The 14,756-nt window shown below is 42.2% G+C and overlaps 1 protein-coding gene across 3 annotated transcripts in view; it reads right to left on the bottom strand.

Moving 5' to 3' along the window:
* Nucleotides 1-13,828, bottom strand: part of tnrc6c2 (trinucleotide repeat containing adaptor 6C2) — a 50,849-nt gene extending 37,021 nt beyond the window's left edge. For all 3 annotated transcript variants that reach the window (XM_020597087.1, XM_020597088.1, XM_020597089.1), the window contains exon 1: nt 13,745-13,828. The gene's annotated coding sequence lies outside the window, so the exon portion shown is untranslated. The remainder of the gene's footprint in view (nt 1-13,744) is intronic.
* Nucleotides 13,829-14,756: the final 928 nt, after the last annotated feature.

The following is a 14,756-nucleotide window of genomic DNA, read 5'->3' as shown; positions in this document are numbered from 1 at the left end:
TAATAAGTGAAACATGAAGGAAAGAGACTAAGGCTTAGCTCAAATACTTAAGTGTCCTAGACTTTTCATTACTAAAGCAATGTAGGCCAATGTGCATCACGCAGTTTACACGTCTATGGCATTCAGACACTTTCACGTTGAGGTAGGCACACTCCGCACAAAAATGCAGTTGTGTTTGCAAACATATACACATATATACATACATATAGAGCATAGCAACAATCAGCCCCTTTCTTTTGATCCATGAGTCTGAGCCAAAGCGCACTCGGTGCCCAGAAAAACCTTTCCATTGACAATCCTCATTTCAAACAAAAACCTTGGCAAGCAATTCTGAGGAACACCCTCCATAGTGGTCAAAACTCAAAGGAGAAGACATAAAGGGGGATATGGGGGAATGCAAAATAAGAACATGGGAAAAGGAAAAAAAAGGCACATGATTTAGAGAGGGAGAGATAATAACAGGGAAAGAAAGAGGGTGAACAGTAATTGTAAAGACAGCAGGAAATGGCAAGACAATAAAAAGGCAAAGGATTAACAGGAGTGAAAGAACGACAACGTAAAGGCCAACAGACAGAGAATAAGACAAGGCCTTTTTACAGAGATATGTTTGAGTGGGCGTTAAGTCAAACTAGCTAGATAGCTAGCCCAAGGGCCAGGCAAACTAAGCTTCATTTCAACCTCTATTTCCTTTGGCTCAGCTTTAGTGACAGCTCCTGGAAACTATTAGGGGCAGGAGTTGGGTCATAAGGATTAAGTGTGTCTCTCTTTAGTATTCACTAAGTGCAAGGGACACTAATCTGTAACACAGCACTATCAAATCAATGATACATTCTCTAAAATGTGCAAATAAAAGCAATCATCTCAATGCAACTCTAAAATAATAGCCTATTTCTATTTGCTAGCTATCCTGCAAAGCATATATGTTTACAGGCACACACACACACACACACACACACACACACACGTATAATGAGGCATTGTGCTTCATCATTGTGAACTGGGATGACTTGACTTTCTCTTAAACACTGCCCCATTGCTCACGCAATATGTTGAAACAGTTTGATAACACATAAAAATAATCACCACCATCACACTGCAAAAATGCGCTTTCAGTTAATGAAGCTTTTCTATTGAAGCCACACATGAATGGAACTGTACACCAGTAAATATTACAGAACTCCAAACCCTTCATTTATTTGTTGGAGTCAGTTCTACTTTGGACAAATTCTTTGGATTGCATGTACTGTATTCTTGGTTTCTAATGTGTGTGTGATACTGCTGACCAAGAAGTTTGTCTTGGAGAGTCCTTTTCCACAGGAAAACAATAAATATAAATTCTCATAACTGATTATCCTGTTTATTTATTTTAAATAACCATTTACCATCTCTAGCGGTTAGTGAGAATCTCTTGCTTTTTTCTGTTTTATATTATTGTGCAAATATCTTTGGATTACATACCACTGATCAGACAAAGTAAGCAATTTAAGATATCACCTTGGGCTCTGAAAAATATAAAGGACATTTTCACAATTCCTGACAACTAAGACTAAATTAATAAATTATTAATTGATAATGAAATAATCAGTAGTTGAAGTTCAGTTGTTTACTAATGTATACTGTCACTGACAAACTAAATACAGACTACAGAATGTGTCTACACGGTGCTTTGATGAATTCCAAAACTCGAATTTCTGTGAATGACTCATACCAGAAGATTAACCAAAGGTCTACCACCCACTGTGCTGCCCACTGGCAGAGGAGGGAGCTGTCTGTCAAAAAGACAGAAGAGGCCTTACACAGCCTGTCTGATGGTGGGGTAATTTATCTATAGCTGAGAAGAGAGGCAGAAAGAGAGAGTAAACAAGGGTTAGACAGACACAGAGATGGGCGGAGAGAGAAGCCTCTGTTACAGTGCCCATTCAGGGCGGGATTATTGCAGCAATTTCAGCCATGCCATTCTGTACCAAGCTGACATGGGGAGGTCAGTGCTGACCCCCCTTTATTCTTCCATGAGAGGTAGTAAAATTGGTGCAGCCGTTCCACCTCGGCCTCTGTGTAAAAGGGCAGAGATGGCTCGAGGGACTGAGAGCAGAGTTGTGTGAAGCTTTGATGAAGTATTGCTTCTGCACCACACCACCCGGGAATTTAAATTTTAATGTTAAATGTTAACATGTTGTACACTGCGCACAAAACTTCAAGGCCCAATTATGTCATAAATGTGCAGGGTGAGCAAAAGCACATTCCCACTTTCCTCATCCACCATTGCTGATCTGAAAGCAACAATGTTACCAGTATGCTTTGTATTTCCGATGTGTCTCTCTCATCTTGTTAAACATCACGCCTCTAAATACTGGAATGCCGTTGAAAGAACACAGGAGCAGCATTATGCAGCAATAAAGAAAAGGCCAGCTTACTGCTATTATATCAGAATCTTTGTCTCAAAGAATCTAGACAGAGGACAGCCAGCCTAGTGGCCATGGCTGCAGGCTAAAATGGGAGGAGATATCCCTACATTACTTTTTTTTTCTCCTGTCTGGATTTCCCTTCCTCCCTCCGTTCTTCGATAATGCTTTCTCTTTCTCATCCTCTCTCACTTATATTCACACAATACACGCACTCACACAGTCCTATTTTTCATACTGAGGAGTCTCTGCATGTGTTATTGTGCTATCTCAGCAGCCAGGGGAAGGCTGCCCTCAGGTAATAAATAGAAGCACAAATTGCGTGTGGATGTGTGTGTTTGTGTGCATACAGATTATTGTGTGCAGACAGTGTAGTATATGCAGTGTTTCTCAGTCACTCAGTTCCAGATGAGCCCATTAAATCTCTCTCCAAACAGCTAACATGATAACACAACACCCAACTGCCATAAACCTCCACCTCGGAAACAAATACCACCCTTACTCAAGTTTTTAGCATGGCACACAACACAATAAGATGACGACAACAACTAGAAAACAGGATGAAAAGCACTGGCGGAGGGAACCCGGCAAGTGAGCTGGGCAGGGGCACAGAATATGATGGGTAAGTTCCTATTGATAGAACCTCACTACCACAGCTGACCATATTATCCTGGTAGTCTCATTACCCCACAGATGATAGTGGATCAACCCTATCTTGTTCCTACTGCTTCTGTAGCAAAGAACAACAGGAAATTATTGGCTGGGGAAAGGATACAAACAAAAACAAAACCACCACCACACATTTAATTTTAAATCCACTTGTGTTAATACACTTTGGCAGGCTTACAAGTAAATATTTTTATCATCTTTAAGTGTAATACTGAAAGCAGCATGGCAGAAGAACAGTTATGTGAACAGAGATTGCACAGTTGTCTTTTGAGCTGACATAGTTGATGCTAAATTTAGCTTTCTTACTACCCTCTGTTGCTCCCACATATATCTTTAACTGCCTCTCCCTGTTGCTCTCCTTCAGTACTGCTGACGCCAGCACCTCCTCAGCATCGCATGTGCCCATGATGGCAGTACAACACTGCAATTAAGCTAAATGTGTTGTGTTTTGAGGATATAGACAATATAAGGTCATTTAATAATCTCTCTCATTAAAGGGCTTTAGAACAATAGTAACTACCAGTGAGCAGTGCCACGAATCAGTACTGTAATCACTGAGCGCTTACCTGTGAATACCTTGACAACTACTGCAAAATTAAAATATCAAACATATAATGTGAAAATCTGCTCATTTCCTGTTTTACCAAAAGTTTGGTGAGAAGTTATTTAACAAAGTTAGCTTTTTGGACACAGTATTGTTTGCTAAATGGAGTGTACACATTTGGTTAAAGATCCCATGGCATGGTTTTCCTTGTTTTCTGACTCATCTACAATGTTACAATGGTGAATTGTACAATCTTAGACATGTCCTAAAACTCAAAAAAATGAGGTGTACGCATGTTCTAGTGTTTCTAAACTCAGTTTATACATGTCTTACAAACTTTTGCCTGCAAGACATTTTTCTAACAAAATAAAGTATTATGTGATAGTTTAAGGATTTCCTTGAATGGTCATAATCTCCAGACAGTTGCACATTCATGTGAGCTTGTCTGACATCCACTGGTGCCATTGTAAAAGCGAGATTTTTCGACTGCATGCGGTTTTATGGATATATTTTACCTCCTGCTGCCTGCATTGGGACCAGAGGATGTGGAGGAAAAATACAGGGCCTGAGGTTACTGCATGTCGGGGAATGTTCATGTATATAGACTCGTTGTTTTACCTGATAGGGTCTAGCCTACAATCATCCGGCCAGCGAAGCCCTAAGCGACGGTGATCAGCTCATCAATGCTGGATTCCCCCAGAGCACAGTACCCGTCTGTTTTGACTGCTTGAAGTCTGCGTGTCTGCCGCATGTGATGTGTTGCTGGTTAATGAGCGGATTCTAACAATCACTGATGTTGCTGTCAGTGCGATGCTACCTGATGAAAACAATTTCACTACTGTGGGAATGTATGTGGTAGTGTGGGTGAAGATGTAGCGAACACGGGTTGGATTTACCGACTTGGAGTTACTTGTAAGGGAGTGACATTTCCACTGCTCGGTGGGACTTAACGGTAAGTTTTAAAAAACATGTTGCATGTCTGTTAATGCGTTGTTTCTGTAACGTTAGAGAAAATAGCTGTAAGGCTGGAGAAGTTACTATGTCTGCATTATGCCAGTTAAAATATAGGGTTTCTCAATTACCCACTTTGTTTAAAGTGTTGCACATCTATTTTCATCGGTACACATACCATTGTTTACCTATCTATGGAGGAGAAATTCAAATTAGTTAATGCCTTTGCGGTTCATTGTGCTGTCCACTTGCGACAACACCAGCAACAGGAGTTGTGCGCGTTCATGAACTATCCTCTTGTTTTTAGGAAGAGGCTCTCTGGTTTTATTCTTCTGAAATAATTATAGACTATTTCGAGTTGTGATGGGTACAAAGCTTATCTAGAAGTACCCAAGATTAACCGTTAAATAGCTGGAAATGAACACACCATGGGGACTTTAACATTGTTTGTCTCCATGTGTTATATTCATTTATCTTTTTATCTTTGAGTTACCCAAGTTCCTGCTTCCTGCTTTGACAAAAGATGTGTTTTGAGGGTGAAGCCAGATTAAGTGCAGAGGCTCAAACCAAGGACCATACCAAGAGCTCTGACAGCAAGAGGTGAGAGATGGGGGGGCTTTGTAGTTCAGAGATTTTTGTATGTTTCTTTAGATTATATTATTTTCATGGTAATTTGTGTACTATGAGTTAGTTTATGTAATCTGGTAAAGACAGTTGTACTGTGTCATATTTATAGTTTATTTGGCAATTGTTGTATTTGTTAATGCCCTGATCAGCCAGTATGTTCCCCCTTCTGTGTTCAGTCATTAGGTCAGTTTTGATTTTTCAGAGTTTTTTGCTCAGTTACTTTTGTTTAAATACTGCTTTAGTCTAGTTCTGTTTTGCTGACCTTTTTTTATGGGCCCAGACTTTTATCATATATTTTGTGAAACATTTTCCCTCTTTGGATAAATAAACCCCTTTTTTTTTTTTTTAACCTGTGTTTCTTTTTGCCTGGCAGCTTGGTCCATCACAGGACCAGTAAACACAAAATGTTTTATTTACAAGTTGTATCATGTTAGCCAACAACACATTCAAGAGTCAGCTGGTCTTTTTTTGTCAGAGTTAATGTGTGTGAAGCTGACAGATGCCTGCAGTCTGTTGGTCAAGAATTATCTCAGATGTCTCTTTATTTCTACATGAAATAAATACCCACATACTAGTTTGAGTAGAACTGCTGTAATAGGACACTCACTTCCAGGCTTAGACTAGGTTTACACAGCATTTCCAATTATGTTAATTTTATATATATGTATATTAAAAAAAATTACATCACATTCTCTTTCAGCTTAACATATCAAATTTTACAAATAGCTATCTCAAGTGGACCTGATGCTAAGGTCCAACATTTCCCTCCTTCCTCTAGCTTAAATTCTGACAAACTAGTGATCCTGCACTGACTTAGTGGCTTTTCTTCACAATACAAAGTTGGGTAGAAAAACATGTCTGCAAACTGGGGCCGCTGGGAAATCGTGAAGAAATTGCACGGTAAGACAGATTCGTCTCCTCCTGCGCCGCACAAAACAGTCCCATATCTTGGGACTGTAAGGCAAAGCTATAGAAAAGTGAGGCATAACTACAGGAATACACTGCACAGAAATGAAAAGGGTTGAAACTCGCCACATACAGCAAACCCAGGCACATAAAAGAAAGCTTGATGTACAGAAGCAGAGGCAGTCTGTCTGATGCCTGTCTTTTTCCACCAGGGAATCAGAGGAGAAGGAACAGGAAGGAGGCGAAGGAGAGATGAGGACGGGGAGGGGGGGCAGCAAAGGATGAAAGCAAACGCAGGGCAATGCGAATTAAGGACGACAGCCACTGGAGAACCAGACAGGACACAGAGAGAAAGAACTAGAGACAATGCTGGAAATGGGAAAGAGAAACAATTCTCACCGGAGAAATGTAGGAGTTGGAGGAAAAAAATGAATGAAGCACTACTGAGACTGGCAGATGAGGAGAGACAGGGGTAGGAGAGGGAGAGGCCACTGAAATATCACTGCACCTTCACTGCTAGTATCTAGAGATGCAGGTAGACAACCGAGGGGAGAGGAGGAACTCTCCAAGGGTGTCAGAAGAGGAGAATGAAATGGACAGTATAAAGAGCTGTGCTACTAGGAGCATGAAAAAGGAAGAGAGACACAAAGACAGAATTTGAAAAAGGTAAGGAAAACACACAACTTCACATGTTCAGTGTCTGTCAGACCAACCACAGACACAAAACACCAATCATGAGAGAGAGAGAGATGAATATGGTCAGGTTGTGGCCACAGAGTGTGGTAAATCAGACGAGAGAGAGAGATGAATATGGTCAGCTTGTGGCCACAGAGTGTGGTAAATCAGATCCTCATCACTATTACCAGTCAACCGTTCACCCGTTCCTGTGGCATCAGAGCAGATACAAGCATTCTCCTGAGCCTTATTACATGCAACATTATCAAGGACAGCCCTTACCTGAGGAGTAACGGCTCTATTCCAGCCACTGCAACATATCAACTGCTCTCCACAAATGTGTATGGGGGTGCATTTGTGGTTACTCAGCCTGAATGGCTTAGGGAAATCAAGACTGTAAATTCCACAGTTGGTAAGCAATAATAAGGTTGTAGTTGCTGTGCTTTATCATCCTTCAGTCACACTGTTTCAGTGACTGCATTGTTTAGAAGCATACCAGCTTTGCTTCCAGCAGGTGAAGAGTGGCTTGGGTTAAATATAAAACACACTTTATACTATTATGCTGAACTCACTCAGTGAACTGTGGCAGACATACAGTATTTTGGGTTGGCGCAATCTGCAGACGAAAGACTGCACGAGGGCGAACAGGTGGGTGGAGAGCGGCGATGAAAGGCGATGCAAGATGGAGGGGAAAAAATGGTCAAAGAATCAGATAGTGGGGGAGTCAGAGCTGTGCTATAAATAACTTTGAGGTTTGCCTCCAGAAAATTACCTCTCAGTGCCGTGGTTGCTGCTTCTGCCAAATCGATGTGAAACGTTAATACTGTGGCAGCTCATTAAATAGGAAAACAGCACAATGCACAAGATCAAGCAGGCCTGCTCCCTGCTAGCACCACAGCTGAAGCTTATTGAATTCAAGAAAAAGCTGTCAAGCAGAGTGTGTTGGTGTACGCATTTGTCTGTGCTTGTGACTGCTTTGTGTTCATTACTGTAGAAAATGTGCCTGTGCATTATGCCTGAAAATCTGTGTATGTCTGCTTGCCAGCTTAAAGGCAGTGAGGTGAACCCCTGTTTAAAGGTCTGGATCATTATGAAATGCTGTTAGCATTAACACAATGGCTGACCTCTCATGATTGACCTTAAGCGGGAGTTCCTCAAAACTTTTTACCAGAGGAACTGATTGCCTCTCAGTTTACACTGGCATTCTTTAATTATACTTTATGCTATGGCCACAGAAGGATCTTGCTCCTGATTGGCTGGTTTTTTAGCAGTTCAAACTGTATTTTGGGACACAATTAAACATAGCCTTGCTCAACAGCGTGATCACGATTCTAAATCAACACTCAACCTACAGTATATTAGGCTTAATAACAAGACTTACAACAGAGTACAACTGCCATCTTTTGTGCACTATGTCAGGAGGAGGAAGATGTAAGTAAAGTATAAGAATGGTCCTTAACTGCTGCTTCAAATGCTGCACAGCCTCCCTTCAATGGCACCATAAAACTGTGAAAACCAGCAGACAACACACCTATGAATGCGATGCACGCTTAGACAAAAGAGCTAATCAGCTGGGCTAGACTACCTTCAAGGTTTCTTTGACACAGCCTCCGCCTGTACATAAACTCGCACACATAAAATGTCAGTCAACATTTCACTGGCTGTCAACAGTGAAAGCAATAACATAGACCCTGAACGAGAGAGAGAGAGAGAATGAGTGCTCTGCTTAGCTGTGTGAACAAAGCCTGTTCTGATGTAAGGAGGACAGAGAGCAAGACAAGAAAAAGCAGAGAGAGATGTAAGAGACAGCCCCTCTAAGGTTGTAGTGATGACAGTGAACATGCAGAAATACCCACAATTGTACAACTTTGAGTCAAGATCAAGCAGAAACTTTCTCGAGTAAAAAAAAAAAAAAATAAAAAATGACTAGTTTTATTTGTTTCATTAAGATCTAAAGAACAAGCATGTTATCCAGCAATCTATGTGTTCAATAACGTCTGTTATATCCTGCTGATATCATTACAGATGTTGTGGAAATAACAAGAATGCTACAAATTTCTACAGCTTTTTCAGTACCAAACCATTAGTAAGCATGAGCCCCTTTTCCACTGCCTGGTATCGAGTTGACTCGACTTGTTTTTGGAACCAGGTGCTTTGTTTTCCATTGCAGAGAGTCCCCCCGCAGTGTGGCTGGTTGTCACAGCGATGCTGCATGAAAATGCTGTGAAGTCACTAGCCCATGGTGGCAGGGCAGGCTCAAAGCTGTTATAATTTTCATTCCAGGACGGTTATTGTGCCATTTTATTAAGTTTTGATATTTTGTCAGGCAGAAAAATAACCATCTAGTTAATGTTTTGGGCTAACAGCTTCCTTGCCCCAATTCTTTAGAGTCTACAGATACTCTGTGCCTTTATTAATATATGTAAATTAAGCAATGCCAAAACTCTTAAGTGGGTCACAAACATCACAAGAAGAAATGATTTCTAGCAGTGCTGCTTAATCAAACAGTTCTTAATACAGTAATGCGTTCTAACAATAAAAATACACAACAAAAGTAAATTCACTGACTGCGCCCAACTCAATATTAAATCAGATAAAACAGTTCCTGCTGCCGACTCTGGAAGTACTGTAGGGCCTAGGTCCTGCTACAAAATGAGTAAGGTTGTCTAATATTGGTTTGGAGCAGGAAAAAGAGAGTGCTGAAGGTTGGATGTCCTCCATGTTCTCTGTCAGCTACCATGTGATGCCGCTCTCCTTCTTCCACGTTCCTACAATTAGCTGATGTGGAGTAGAGGGAGGGAAGGAGGTCCCCACTATACCTCAGCACACTGAACATCAACCTGGACCCTTGCCAAGATCTGCAGGCAGCAGCTCGCTGGTTTCAGCTTCACTTCCCCCATCCCATCCCCCCCTGCTTCCATCCTGGCCTGGCTTATCCCTGGTAGGGCCCCATGGCTCTGCCCCTTCCATTGGCACACAAGTTGAATAAAGAGGAGGGGTTACACACAACCCTAAACGCCCCCCAACACCCATAGGACTATATGGTTACAACTCACCTATAACTCTTTGACACAAAAGCCCATAACCTGTGTTCAACTCATGTTCATCTCCGTATACAAGGATTACAAGCAAATACTTAGCAGCTGCTTTTCACATGGCAATGAAACAATACTTTAAAACACTGATATGCTTCACCATCTACAAGCAAATGCAGCTTGCACTCACTTGCAATAAGGAGGTGTTAGAATCAGGGCTGAGAGTACTAGAAGATAAGATGATCACTCTTACAACCTGAGACCTCTGTCTCATACCAAAGACCTGCAGAGAACCATGATTCAGACCATACAAAGCCAGACTGAACACACTGCACAGATCCAGTCACCCAAGTGGTAACACATGTTCTTTTCATACATTACTTCAACAGAAATATTTATATATATATATATATCAAAAATACAAATAAAAACAGACTCAACCAATCTAATGCATACAAACATGTACGTATAAAAAATGACAACACAGAAACCCTGTCAATGTCAAAGTCATACTGGGAACTTGGCAGATTTATGCTGTTTATTTTCAAGGTCACGTCCATCCAGCTAGGAAGATTACAACTATTCCTGGCTTCCTATCGTTACTACTGCCAACACCACAGTCAACATATACTCCCCCCTTTGCTGCTTCACATACACATGCGCTGCTCATTTAGCACAATGGCCACACCAAACAACTGCCTGGCAAGTATTTATCATCCCCCCCCACCCTCCAAATAGTCATCCATAGAGCAGAGGACGAAGGTAATGGCTTTTGGCACTCTCCCGCTGAATACAGCTGATTCCACTGTCAATACCCCCCCTACTGGATCAGCACCCTATGGTGGTGTTAAGCACGTTATCTATCAGGACTGTGCCAGTTGTCTGAAAAGCCCCATAATTGCAGGTTCAGTAACTACCACGGTCAGGTCTGGGCTAAGGTCACTGCCGAGGAAAAGCGCCAGACAACACAAGCCACTTTTCCAAAGCACGACTAAGTGATTTACCAGGGTCAACACAAAATGCCTGATGAGGGAAAGAAAGAACTTTCTGTTTAGGCAGTTTGAAATTGCAGTCTCTGGGGCAACTTGATTAACCACTTTACAGAAATTAAAAATCAAAGCTGAAGAACCTCAAGTATGGGGGGAAATGCAGTTACACAGGACAAATAGTGGCCATTCCAGCAGTAGAATCAGTAGTGAGGATCAGGCTAATGATAGTAACCTGAGGTTTGGGCTAATGTTTGTGTTTTGTCTGTAAAGTGTCAGACAAGGGAAAGCAAGCTTTAGATTTCCTTTGAAACAAATGATCCTGCCCCCTCAGTGACCAGGGACTGCAGATAGGGTTAATGTCGGGGTTTGTCTTCATGGGTTTGCTACAGTAGACTGATCAAAACAATGTGTAGATACTAGCCACCTACAGCCCAGCTGAATCAAGAGCCAACATGGTTTATGGGCTTACTGCTAGTATAGTGCCAAAATGGCAAAAGCAGTAATGTACTTCCCCAAGTCTGGCCCCAAGTAAGAGCCCAAATTTCTTATTTGGAGTCCTGCAGTGGAAAAAAAACAATTACATACCTCAAGAATGAGATAATTTAGTGCAATTTAGGGTGTAATTTCTGTGTCTTGATTTGCAGATGTTGGCACAGATTGACAGACTATCCATGGACTCCCAGAAGAACATGTATGTGTTCCCACAGAGGCCAAAATAACAAAGTCCAGCATTTTATACACCTCTGTAGACTTTGCTGAAGGTTCCAAAAGAGAACTGATATCTTCATAAGATGTCTTGCCCTGGGAATAAGCCATGCTGGTGACCTAAAGTCCATACACACCCCTACTTTCCCCTAGTGTTGATTGCTGTGACTATAGTGGTAGCTATGGTGCTAAAGCTGTTGTGTCTGGGAAGGGTAAGCCTAACTATAAGAAAAGTACCAGACTCCCTCCTCCTCCTCTTACCAGGAGGCGTTAGCTCTTTATTTTCTCCCTATTCACTGGTTTTACATACAAACCAAAGGGCCCCGGCAACATTTTTCACAGCCACCCCCACACTGTGTGCTCATCATCCTTTTGTAAGGAGCGGTGTATGGAGGGGAGGCCCCCTGACCCTGGGTGGGAACAGGGCTCTGTGTGAGTGTCTGAATCAGCTAGGTGTCTAGGGAAAGCTGGAGGCAGCTCTCCACCCGATTACCAACTGCAGGGTGATGACCAACTGCCAGGGCTTTGAGCTTAACATAAAATAACCATACATTCCCATGGCAAAAACGACAAACATTTCATGTGCATAGTCACTAGCCAGCTCAGACACAAACACGCAACATACATTTCAAGACACAGACAAACAGGCATGAAGGCATACACATACACATACACTCAGCTGAGAGGTGATTTTGTCCAGTCCATTTATATCAGTGAGGCTAGGCTAAATTACAGAAAAGCTCCTCTGTGTAATGCAGTGCAATTCAGCAGCAGCACAAACTACAGCCTCTAAAATGACCAAACAGTTGAATTGACACCTCTGTGAAACAGTCTCAACAAAACCTGAACATTACCACCTTCAAGGAGGATTTACTGCCGGATTGTTGCAGTAGACTGCATTAATTTTAGCTAGGTGTACCCAATAAACTGCCAAATGACTTTACGTGTACATAACGCACATACAAATAAATGTATGAATGTGCGCCGCTGCCGCTCACGCACATTTCTCATTTCATCACCTCAATGGTGTGTGACGATAGAGATAAGAGAGTGGTGACAGAGATGTCAGAGAGGGGGAAGGAAAAGGGGTTTTTAAATTGAACGGGAAATTATGTACTTCAATTAAGACATGCGGAGGAGATATTAAAAGCTATACTCCAGTGCCTGGGGGACAGGATGCAGGATGGGGGGATGCAATGGAAGGCGACAGTTCAATCAGAATCCCCGGCTTTCGCACAGAGCCAGGGGGTGGAGGAATGGAGGGAAGAGAGACAGGATAGCTATGTTTAATAATGTACTTGGAATTAGTGTAGTGGAATGCACAATAGTGTGCAAGATACATGATGTGATACAGCTACAAAATGAACCAAAAGACCAAGCAGAAATGACAATCACAATAAAAATAAATCTGTTCCTGTGTCACACTGAAAAGAAAAACACTGCAGTTCCAATGTGCAGGCACAAACAAAAATAATAATTCAACCAAAGTATACGCGGTTCTTCTCTGTCAGCAGTCTACCTATAAACAGCACTGTGTCATCAAAAAAAAGCCCATTAGTACACCATTATCATCTAATAAGCACAGACACACCGAACACAGCAAGGCACTGCTTGCAGTCAGTTCATGGATCCATCACACTACACGCTCACATGCACAGACAGGGTGCGTTCCAGTCAGCCCAGCCAATCATTAAAAAGCTGTGATATAACACAAAAGTTCCCAACATTTCCACGTCAAGCCCACTCAAACAAACACATGCTAAATTTAACCATTAACGTCACACTGAACATCCACAGCAGGATGAGGGAGATCACCTTTGAGCCACCAGTTTCACAGGGGGACACCCTCAAAACCATTTGGGTGCTTTAGTACTTAAGGGGAAAAGGAGTCTCAAACCAGTACAATTCTCCAGTCTTATATCTAGAGATGTATACAAACAATGAAAAATGAGAATATATAGCATAAAGAAGCAGAGACTACTGTTAATGGGCGTTTTAGTGGTGTAGGTTTTGAGGTTGCTTACTGGAGCATCAGCGATGTACTGGGTTTAACTGGGATGCGTAGATGTGGGTTAATGTTCTGAAAGATAATGAACCTTCATTTTGCTTATTTATTGCAGAATTACAGCTTCTGTCCACTCTTCTTCTTCTGCAGCTTCAATTCTTAGTTTCAAACACTGATCAGCAATGGCGTTCATCAATTCATCCTATGTGTAAAATGATATTCATAATAATTGGGAACTCACCTTGCTTTAACCACAGCTTTGGCAGCTTTCACTGAAGAGTCGGTGCATGGCAGAAAAAAAAAATGCAGAAAAGCATTTCCCGATGTCTTTTCTTAAGTTACCCGTAGAGAGATGAAGAGATTCAGTCGCAATTAAAGTCAGACTTGGCAGATAAGCCGAGTGCTGCTGGAGCAGCTTGGTGACAAGATACCGAGGTAAACAACGGCTACTCAGTCAGATATACACACAGCAAGTACGGCTATTTATTCTTTGAGCAAAAACAATACAAAATATGCCGTGAAATTACACTCGCCAAAAAAACAGTTTGTTAAAACGTCACGATATAAAGGGGGCGGGGAGGGGAACGAAGCACCATTGACAACAAAAACACAAACACGAGTAAATTGACTTTTAAAAGCAGCTAAATTGTGTAAGGTGATGTTAGCTGGTCGGTTAAAGTCGTCGAGCGGTGTGAGGTTTTGCAAACCACAGAGATCAGGCAGCTTTCGTTAAAAATCGCCGACAGAGTTCTCGCGTATGAGAGCAAACCAACCGCAGTCAGCCAGCCAACTTGTTTTAAAGTGCAAAAGAAATGTTTTTGTTTAGGTCGCCAGCTGGTCGACTAGCGACGGACTGGCCACCGCGAATGCAGAGTGAGAAACGACTCCGGGGAAATACATTCTGTGTGGATCCGGGCAGCGGAGCGGACGATCATGGTAGGCGTTCAGTCAGCTCTCGTTGACAGTGGTCTCGCAGCCATTTTGTTCAAACTAACAGCACTGCAGTCTCGCTCTCCTCCTCCCAGAGAGCAGACAGACCAGGAAGTGGCTCCAGATACGTCACTCCCGACCAACCAAAACACCAGACGCCAACTCCACCCGCCGACCTCCGCCTCTCCCCTCATTCTCAACAACTCCAAGCGGCCACAGAGGATGCACAGGCAGACTGCTCATATTTCCAGCGTAATCGCTGAGGCATGCAGCAAGAACTGCGCTTTAAAAAGAAACAAATGTGAGACTGCTATAGAT

This window comes from Monopterus albus, unplaced genomic scaffold (genome assembly GCF_001952655.1).
Source record: "Monopterus albus unplaced genomic scaffold, M_albus_1.0 scaffold32.1, whole genome shotgun sequence".
Classification (NCBI taxonomy): domain Eukaryota; kingdom Metazoa; phylum Chordata; class Actinopteri; order Synbranchiformes; family Synbranchidae; genus Monopterus; species Monopterus albus.
The sequence above is the reverse complement of the archived record's forward strand: the minus strand, read 5'-3'. Positions and strand labels throughout refer to the sequence as shown.